Below are 11,335 nucleotides of genomic sequence, written 5' to 3' on the forward strand. Positions count from 1 at the left end.
ACGCCACTGTCTCACTGAGCTTCAGTGTTTTTCTCTGACAGACAATATTCAGTTTGTTCTATGGCTTTGATTATTGCCAGACTTCTGCATTTGATTTTAGTTTACTGATTTTGGTTGTTTTGCTCAAATATGGGTAGGTTCAGAGGGCAAGTGAACTCAGCGAGGTCTTTACTCTGCGATCCCAAAAGTGAATTCTTTTATTTTCTTTAAAATGTTAGAAATTTCTGTCTTGTTATATTGGTTGACCAACTAAAACAGACACTCTCTCTGGTCTGTTTCTTTCATCCAAAGAGCAGGCCTCCTAGCTGCCATACATTGTAAGGGGCCACTGTAGGAGTGGATATAGAAATGTCTAGAAAATGTGCTAAAAGCACATATAAATATATCTATATAGATGTATATATATGTAGGTAGATAAATAAGTAGGTATGTTTTCCTCCCTTTGTTCTAATAACAACTTAAAGGAATGGCAGACTGTTTTGCCACGAAGGCTTAGGTAACAAAATTATCTGGAATAAACTGTGAACTGATAACAAAGTTGGACCAAAATGTTAAATAATTTTTCAAAGGCAGACAACTTATTAAGATAATCATAAAGTAACTTTATTTTTTCCCCTTTTGTCCACAGTCCTTTTAACAGGATCAAATAATGCTACGGATTTTTTTTTTCTGCCACTGAATGAGAATTCAGTTACCGCCTCTAGATACTTTACAGCAATAAAAAGGCTTATTATCAGTGTAAGTCACAAACACTCTCTCAGTTCAGTAATTAAAATTATGCAACCTAATTACCTACATTGGTCCAAAGTAAAGCTATCCCCATACCCCTCCCAAGCTAAACCTTATCGATAAGAAGACATCTGCCTCTAGAAAAGGGATTGCAGATAATTTTTCTCTTGCTCTCTTCGTTTAACCTCTCTCCTGTCAGCTGCTTATTGTGGTCCCCTTCTTTGAGGTTGAAGGAAAGGAGAGAAAGAAGTAAAGGGAAATAAAACCCTGTTACTTGACTAGCACCATGATAAGCTGCCTTCATCCAGCAGGTGGTTAGAGCTGAGTCTTTTCCCTGTGAGGCTTCCACATTTGTCTGGGTTTGTTGTGACACCCTTGCTCCAATGCTCACACTTCATCACCAGCCCTTCTTAGAACTATTTGCTAAAGGCCCCAGCTTTGAAAGAAACCCCCTACAAAGCCACTTGCTCTTCTATAGCTGCATCATCCTAAATGCCCTCATTTGCATAACCTTGCAAGCCAGCTACTATGGATAACCATCTTGTATTACTGTCTTTTGTTACCATTTATCTATTTGGGCATTATTTCTTGACCCTGAAATCAGATCGTGAGCTCTTACACTTGAAAATGATGTAGTATGTTCTCTATAACCTTGAAGCATCTTTATTATTCAACATCTGAGTAAATACAAAATGCTTCTTGCTCTAATAATAATTAATAGTACATAATATTTACTGAGCACTAAGTATTGCTCAAGCATACATTTATTTGCTTCCATGTATTGATCATTTTACACACATTATCATATGTACTCACCTTATGGGGCAGGTAAAGCAAACTATGGAATAGGCAGTATCTTCATGTTTTATGTAAAGACAAGTCCCCCTGAGACTAGGTAACTCATTTAAGGACGTATAGCTAGTAGTGGCAGAACCATGATTTTTGGCTCAAAGAGTCCAGATCCAAAATCCACACACTCACTCTTTGATGTTTGGTCTTCCTAATATCCTAGTGACTCTGACACTAATTTTTCGTGTTGTCTTGGATAAATCATCTCATTTCTTTCATCCTCAATTCTTATCTATAAAAGGAGGAAAACCAATTAGAATCACCACAGCCCACACTCCTGCTCTGTCATTCTGTGGTTCCATGAGCAGCCTTCCAATAGCATCGTTTCTACAAAGCTCTCTCCATTCAAATCCTCACACACAAACTGGCCTGATAATAATAATCTCCTCTCCATACCCATCACTTCACTTCGTCTGTACAGCACTTCCAGGCAATAACTAAATGTCCAGGAGTAGAGTTTCAAACACATGTGCAAAAAGAACAAAAAAAGTACAAGCAAACAAACAAAAACTCTGCTCTTAAAACTTCACCTTTTTACTGTTTCCTTGACCTTAAGATGCTTGAATTTGGCACGTAAACTTATTTGGCCTCATAAACCTAACAGCAGAACCAGGATAAATAAAAAGAAAAAAGTGTAGGACATCATCATCTGCTAATTCTTAAAGAGAAAATTCCTCTTTATCACTTTTTGCAGGACAAATTTTCTTAATAGTTAGTTACACTGGCTCTTTCCACACCCCTCCCCCCAGCCCCGTCTATCATCCTGCTCTCTCCTCTTGGGTTTTCTAAGTTTCTCCTTCCTTAATCAGTACACTGGTTTATATTATCCTTTAAAACATGCATCCTATTGTGCTAATCTGAACTTGACATGGAAAGCCTTGTTTGTGAGCTGTCTGAAGAGGACCAGTGGAGACCTTGCCAATAAGTAACAAAAGCTGAGTACATGCAAGTTTGATTTGTGTGTGAGGGATCCAGGATACAGGTACAGGTGTGATACAAAAATTCCTCAAGTGTGGCATGCAGGCTTATTTCTCTAGAAAACATAATTTAGTCTCACCAAATGCTTATCATTTGACAATAGGTTATAAATCAACCTGGAGAAGCAGGGGAGAAGCAGGGGAGCAGCTTGGATGTGATGCCACCTTCAAAGTCAGCATTTAGCCTAGACATGAGACACGGCATGGAATCGGCTCTATAGCTCAATGCCATTAGCAGGTCCATTAATGGCATTTGTGCATTTGGTCCATATCTTGTACGCATCTCAGCAGTGTCTGGCATGGATATCCACAGCAAGCTGATATGCAACAAGGCCAGTAAACACAGCTGGTGGAGTTTTGGGAATAACAAGTAAAATGCTACATGTCCATGTGAGACAAAGAGCTTTACTCCCCCCCAGGGATCCAGACATATCTTGACCAGCTCCATCTGTGTATTATTATTAGCATCAAAGGTCAGGAGCCTCCGCAATCTATGGTGAGAAAATAGTACTGGTTTTGCACAATAGGATAAGCAACACGAGTTTGAGTTTGTAGTCAGCTCTCAGTGATTCATTACTGCCAGAGGATGCTGTGCTTACCCAAACATCAGTTCAATTTGGCTTTGAATTATGTCATTTAGAAAATAGATTTATTCAATGTTTCCATGGTTACAACAGTGAGACAATGACCACACTGAGTCCAGGTCTTCTGACTTCCCACGTTGATAATCTTGCATTTTTATCTGATTACTTTCCACTTGTAAGCAATTTCCAATATCATTTGACATAATGAGAAACAAAATAGATACAGTTTCAAAGAGAGGAAGAAGAAGAGCTCTCAGCGTTCTCAGAAGAGTTAGATTAGATCTTGAAGACAATATTAGAGGGAAACAAGAAGATTGGCTAGAATGTTCCATGCAGAAGAAATAAGGCATATCTGTTAGTGGCTTTAATCATTCATTCAACTGTTATTACTGTTTAACATCAGTCACTCACATGATTGCAGGATTTGGAAAATCCATTTATTTCTCAAAATTCTGTAAGTCAATGAAACTTTCATATGCCATTCTTATTTATTCTCTCTAAAACAACCTAAGTCTGAATGTGGGATTCTGTCACAAAAACCAACTCTTTCAACTGTGCCTCTTGCAACAACCATCTTTGAAAAGGCACATGTCACTGCGTTGATGTGGCTAGAAGTCTAAAGTGCTTTCTGGAAGACTCTGAGGTCAGCAGAAAACTATCACCGTGATCCCCTTCTAGAGAGTTTTATACTCATAAAAATAATAAATGCTAGAGTAATTAGGTCACATTTAATAGTAATAAATACATTAGAAACTCTTCATGGTGAGAACAAAAAAATAACTGCTGATATATCCTAACAATTATCATTTTCCCACCTTCTCCCACTGAACAAGCCTCTTTCTCAATTACCTACTGGTTTTTCTATCTCCAGTAATAGTTGCAGTGAAAAACAAAACTTTTTTTAAAAAAGGAAAAAGAAAAGAGAGAAACTGACCACTTTTCAAAACTTCGTAACTTATTAACACCAACAAAATTCACACTTGATATTATTATTAATTTTTTATATAAGTATTAAAATCAGCTTTGGAATTTATTAGCTCAGTAGTTCAAACACATTGCTAAGAACACAGTTTCTTCTCATTGTTGGCACTGCACCCTCAACCTGCTTTCTTTCCATTCTGTGCTGTTTCTCATCATCACAACATGGCTGCTGCGGTTCTGTGCATCACAGGAGTCACAGAAATACTGGGGGGTAGAAGGGAAGAGAAACAGTTCCTCCAGTGTGAATATTTGCCAACAAGAAAAAGCTTGCCAAAAGTTATTCAACAGACCCCACTTCACGTCTCATTAGCCAAAATGACATTAATCTGAATGCTTAAATTATTCACTGTCAAGGGCAATGAAATTACCTAGAGTTGATTAAAACTAATCAGGATTCATCCCCTCCCTGATACGATAAAGCCAAGCTTTCAATCCTGCCTGCAGTGGGAATAAGAACAACCAGCAGAGTCTGCTCATTTGGTGGAGGCCGGATAAAAATTCAAAACACGGCAAGGTAAGATGGAAATCCAAGAGGTTAGGAGTCACAGAGAATGAATACGACTTGAAGTGTGGCATAGGAGCTAAGGTAGCAATGCATGGAATAATTAAAACCAGCAGCTGTGATAGAGTTTTGTGTTACTTAAGAAACACATACATAACATAACCTGAGAGTGAACACAATAGGCTACTTTTCGGTGAGAAAACGTAACTATGTTTAATTAAAGAAAGTTAACAATCTGTAGCATCGTGCTCTGCCACAGCTCCCTCCCCATCCAAGACAGGCCCCAACTAGATGTGCCATATGCCACCACTTCTAAGAACATTAAGCTACTTACGGGCCAATCTTTCATTGTTACAAGATGACCTCACATTGAAGATGGTGCTAAACAGCACTTCTAAAATAAAACCAATGTTGCCCATTGTTGGAGTGATCACCAATAGCCACAGAGGACCCCAACCCTAAATCACACATTTCAGTTGGAGTGAAAAGCAAATAAAAAGACCAAGGAAGAAAATAAGAACAGAAGATCATGAGGACAATCAGGAAGACGTCTGTATGTGAACATATCAACAACAGGTTTGTTTATAAGCATCGGGACTGTGGGCCAGTGTAGGTCTTGAGAAATGAATTAACTCTTAAATGAACAGAGGTTGTTTGATAGGCTGTTTGTCATGGTTGAAAGAACTTGAGCTTTAACATCAGACACATTTAGGCTTCATTCCTGGCTTTGCTGATGATCACTAACTTTGGACACAGGACCTAACCTGTGTGGTCATCAGCGTGCTCATATAGCCAGAGGACAGTAATACAGTATTTTTGGATGGCTGGAAAGAACGTGAAGACAATGTCTAACACAGCACCAAGCATAATAGCCAGCAGTGCTGGCAGTAACGGTAGTGTGAATGGTGTTGGTGACAGCAGTGGGTGGTGGCAGTAGGAGTAAGTCACATGATTGCTGTGTGAGCGATCATACAGAACATTTTTTTACCTATCATCAACTATGTGGAACTATCATATTATTGACTGACAAATAGTCTCCATATATCAATAAGAATTGTCTTTTTGATAAAATGTTCCCCTGAGAAATGCTGTAAAATAGGAAATGAAGACTGGAATACCTGCACAGTCACTCAGATGGTTGCATGAAAGAGGTAACAGACCATGCCCCCATCTGCTTTCGGACCAGAACGGTGGAGTGAGAGCACTGAGTGAGTCATTGAAATTTTCGTTCTGGCTTAAGAAGCAGTACAAGTTGTGATGTGAGAGATGAATTAGAGATATATTTTTAAAAAGAGGTAAATGTAACTAACAGGCAGTACAGCTACAGAACAGGAGACAATGAAACTAAGAGATATTTGTTCCACTTTTGCAAGCAAATTTTTCTCAAGGCAATAACCTCTCTTAGACTCATTATTACTCTCTTTGTCACTTATTAAATCTCTGCCTCCCAGCTCTGCCCTCTTCACTTTGGTAATTCATTAACAAATAGATATTAGACACAAGGTTGATGAAAGCAGAGCTGCCTCTGGCAAGATATGTAACAAATCACTGTTACCGAAAAGAGTGGGTAGAATAGCACAAAGAGACAAGGCTATAGAAATGCAATTCATAAAATAATGACATAGCATTCTGCAGAAAATATTGCACTTCATTTTATAAAATTATTATGCCAACCTCTCCAAATTTATATCCTATTATTTGCAGCTTAAATTCTTCATTACAAGCCCTGGCTGGTGTAGCTCAGTGGATTGAGTGCGGGCCTGCGAACCAGACGATCGCGGTTCGATTCCCAGTCAGGGCACACGCTTGGGTTGCAGGCCAGTTCCTGGCAGGGGACATACCAGAAGCAACCATACATTGATATTTCTCTCCCACTCTCCTTCTCTTCCCCTCTAAAGATAAATAAATAAAATTTTTAAAAAATTCTTCATTACAGTCGAGTGGACTACTACCAAATCCCAGGACTGCCATCTTGTTCAGTTAATAAAATCCTTCTTTTGGCAACTCCTTCTTTTGAGTCTCATCCTCCTGATGGAGACTTTCTCGGCCACCTCAGTCCATGCTGACCTCCCTCGGTTCATTTTGTTCTTGGTATCTGTTCTGGCCAGTAGACTTTGACCACATATATTTCTTTGTCCTATTGTAATTACCTTCCCTTTAAATTAGTGCCATTCTCTCAAGTCGATGTCTTGGAACTCAGATCTATGTCTGAGCGCCCCGAGAGTCCATGACAGTGTGTCTTTCAAAATGGTGTAGTGGAAATGACCTGAACCAAGTAATAAATTTCATTTTAAACTGTGTACAAGTCCAAAGCCAGAATGAGTGAAGTGGAAATATGCGTTGTAAGGGTCTTAAACTGCACATGAAATGGTAGATTGTGATGTTAAAGATTAATATTGTAAATACTAGAACATCACAAAAAATAAAACAAGAAGTATCATTAAGAAGTATATAGTGAAGATAAAATGACATAATACAAAATACTAAATTAGTCCAAAGAAGGGAGGAAAGAAGAAAAATGCAATTGTTCATAGCAGCTTTGTTCACAAAACTAGAAACCACCTAGATGGCTTCTAAGTACATTCGCACAATGGAATACTGTTGAGCAATAAGACAAACAAAGTGTTGATACACACAACATGATGTGTCTCAAATGTATTTGCTGAGTGAAAGAAGAAGGGGTAAGCTGAAAGGCTGCATACTGCATGATTCCATTTGTACGCCATCTGGGAAAGACAGAACTAGGGGAATGGAGACAAGACTGATGACTGCCGGGGTGGGGGCTGGTGCAAGGGGAGAAGTCACCTATAAAACAGCAGAGTTGGGACTGCTTCGTTACCTGATCAGCTTTTTATACCAAATACCAGTCATTGTTTTAACAGACTCATATTTCATGGAATTGTATTGGAAAATGCTGGTGCAGTAAAGATACAATTGGCTATGGGAGCCCAAGATACCCAAGTTAGAATCTCTAGTTCTTGCATAAATGTGACCTTGAGTGACTTATGAAACATCTCCAAGTTTGAGTTTCCTTATCTGTTAAACAAGAGTTTTTGTCAGGATTAACTGAACAGCGAATGTAAAATATCTTTTAAAAATATATTGATTCCTTTGCTTTCCCTGCTTGTTCTGAAAGGTCCCTTTTAATGTCAGCAAATCCTGGCACTATCAGCAGTCCTCTCCTTCCAGAAACCTAACCCACTGTTTCCATGTGCTGTGCAAAGCCAGGTAATGATACCCAAGTTAGTACAGTCACAATGTGTCTAATGCATTATTACCTGTGTCTTGATTGAAGATCTGAGGGTCTCCCCTGTGCATAACTCATGCATTCTTTTCTGAGATTTGTATTTTAGAGAAACCATCGATGGTTTAGCTGTAAAGGACTTTTGGAGCAAGAAGCAGGAACTAAAAAATCTTGGATATTAAAAATAACCCCTCAGAAGGCAGAGTGGCCTCTACTTGTTTATGCTCTCAAGCCCACGCTACACAAGCTGCCATCAGGAGCTTTATTATACAAGTGCCAAGCGAGACACTTGTCCCCACATAGCTCATAATGATTTGGGAATTTGAAAATGAGAAAGAAACGCTAAAGGCAATTTTCTGCAGCCATCTCTTCTTCTGTCACACAGAGACCGAAGTAGTTAGGAGGCTCCTGCAGTGGCTGAGGTGAGAGGCAGTGAGGACAGAACTAGAAAAGAGATGCTGAGCAAATGCAGGGCACAACCAAGAGGGAAACTTAGGGGAAGTTCTTGGTGCTAACTCTGCCTTAATGCTCTGATCCACCTGACCTCCCCTTGGTTCTTCTCATTAACATGAACTCTAGTATTTTAAGGGTGACTAGAAGCATAAGGACACCCTGAACAGAAAGGGAGAAGTTGGGAGAAAGCGCCAAATGACAGGAAAAATCAAGAAGTTTAGTTCAGGAAGGGTAAGTTTAAAGTGTCAGCAGGATGTCCACACAGAGACCCCAAGGAACCATTAGAGAGCAAGATCTGATGCTCTGAAGAAGGCCTGGGCTTGAGAGACATGTTAGGGAGAAATTCTCTGAGAAATACTAGTTGGAGCCATGGAAGTGGTAGAAATCATGAAAACAGAGAGAACAAAGAGACAGTCAGGGACACGAAAAGCACTTGCGAAGGATAAAGAGCTGAGGTCAGGGTGAAAGCTAAGAGAGGGAACATTCCAAAAACGCGGCATTAATCAACAGGATCAAATGCTGTTGTGTGTGACCAGGAAGTGAGGCTTAACCGAGCAAGAGTACTTTTTTCTCTAAATGCTCCATATGAAGACTACAGAGAGCCCTGGCTGGGTGGTCCAGTTGGTTGAAATGTCATTCAATGCACCACAATTTTGCAGATTTAATCCTGGTCGGGGTCAGGGTGCACAGAGGAGGCAACCGACCCATGTTTCCCTCTCACACCAATGTCTCTCTCGGTCTTCCTTCCTCTATCTAAAAATCAATAAACATACCCTCGGGTAAAGTTTAAAAAAAAACCTAGGAACTAAAGAAGGGACTAAAACATGGCACCTGGTTCTCTTTCAGCATGTTATTCACTGTGCACAGTAACCAAAGGGCGCAGCTCTCCCCAGGCTCAAGGCAGGGTCTCACACAGAGGCTCATACAGAAAAGCGAGTTCAACACAACTGCTGAGGTTAGGTTAAAAAGGGAAATCAGGCCAGGCAGAAAAAGGACAAGAAATCTGAGCTTCTTCCTCTTTCTAAGGGAACCTTGTACAGTATTTTACCCTGAGAGTTTGTTATCGCCTCTCAGGTAGATGTGAACAAAAGCATCAAGGATTAATTACCAATTTGATTCAACAGATGTGATCAATTATCTGTCAAATGCAAGGATCTTTGCTAAGGACCTAAAGCACAAGTTCATTCTTTCTTCATGGGACTTCTCATGGGCCCTTCTTTTTCAGCCTCATTATTCTATATTTATGTCTAGACTGTTTACCTTGTAGCTGGGGTTCCTATTCCACTATTTGCCTCCTACAACCCATCCTGCACAGTGTTGACAGATTAATCATTTTAAATGCCACGTTCATTATCATCGTAGAAGTTACTCTTTAGTAGTACTTAATATGTGTCCAGTGTAGCATAGACATTTTATATGTAATACATCACCTCATTCTTATCTGATGAGATGGGTATTATTATCCCCATTTGAGAGGTAACCAAGGCTTACTCATCTATACAGACTTGCTTAAAGCACTGTGTTTAAGTCCCTCCACAATTTAACCTACATTCTTAACACCTCCTCTCACTCTTCTTTTCTTCAAAACCTCCGTTCCAGTCAAACTGGTCCACTGATGCCTCCAGACATGCCTTTTCTCCACCTTTACTGTGGAGTGCATCTCCGGAGCCAAAAGAGAGCACCCATCCCACCAATGCAGGGCCTATGGAAGAGCTCACACACCTGACCAGCCAGCCCAAGGCTGTTGTGTAAAGCATATTCTGCCTCCAAGAAAGCTACAAGTACAGCTGATGCATTCAACTTGAAAACTGTAGCCATTCAAATCCCTCAAAGTCAGGGAGTAATGTTCTCCTGTTCCTTGGTTGCTGAAGCTTCCTAGTCCCTTGTTCCAGCTTCAGATCATTTCTGAGTCTCCAGACTATACTGCAGTAAATCCTGTGAATAAACTTGTACCATCATCTAGTCCAAATGGCTATCAAGGTCATATAAGCATAGACTCAAACAAGTATAGCAATATAATTGATAGATTAGATAGATAGATCAATAGATAGATAGATAGATAGACAGACAGATAGATAGATAAAATGTAGAGATATGTACATGGTACATAGACAGACAGTAGAGAAATAGATACATGGGGAGATACAGATGGATACATCTATCTGATAGACAGATAGATGATAGATAGATATAGAGAAATATAGAGAGATAAACTTTTAGCCAGGATTCTCCAAAGAAACAGAATATTTATACAAGTATTTATATGAATGCATCAAATATGTGTATTGATGTATGTTAATATATATGAATATACATATATGTATATACATAATATAAAGGAGATTTATTTTGAGACAATTACAGAAGCTGGGAAGTCCTAAGATCTGCAAACAGGAGCACTGACGCTATAATTTAGTCTGAGCTTAAAGACCTGAAAAGTAGGGCAGACAGTGGTGTAAAATTCCAGCCCAAGTGATGGAGAAAATGAGATAAAATGTCCCAGCTCAATAGTAAAACAGAAAAACACAGGTAAATTTCTTCTTCCTCCACATTTTGTTCTATTTAGGCCCTCAGTGAGTTGAATGATGCCCACCCACATTGGGGCAAGCCACCTACTTTACTGAATGTACCCATTCAAATGCTAATCTCATCTACAAACACCCTCATAGATACACTCAGAAATATTTAACCTGGGCAGTCTATGGCCAGACCATTTAACATGTTATATTAATTATCACAGGTAACTATAAAGTATGTAATCTAAATATTGTTTGTCACTTGTCTTAAACTGGGTAGCCACATGCATTCACACACACACACACACACACACAGACTGTAGAGTTTAATCTGTGCAGTGATCTTTCCTCAGAGGCTCCCTTGGCTCCTCCCCACAGCATTCCCACCTCTTAGAGGTCTACCCAGATTATCCCAGTTAAAATGAGGCCTGAGCTCTCTTCACACTGCTTCGCTTTTCTTCAAAGGCCTCATCCCTACCACCGCCCCTTCACCTCACTCA

The sequence above is a fragment of the Sturnira hondurensis genome, unplaced genomic scaffold (assembly GCF_014824575.4).
Source record: "Sturnira hondurensis isolate 20B ecotype Veracruz unplaced genomic scaffold, ASM1482457v3 Scaffold0020119, whole genome shotgun sequence".
Lineage (NCBI taxonomy): Eukaryota > Metazoa > Chordata > Mammalia > Chiroptera > Phyllostomidae > Sturnira > Sturnira hondurensis.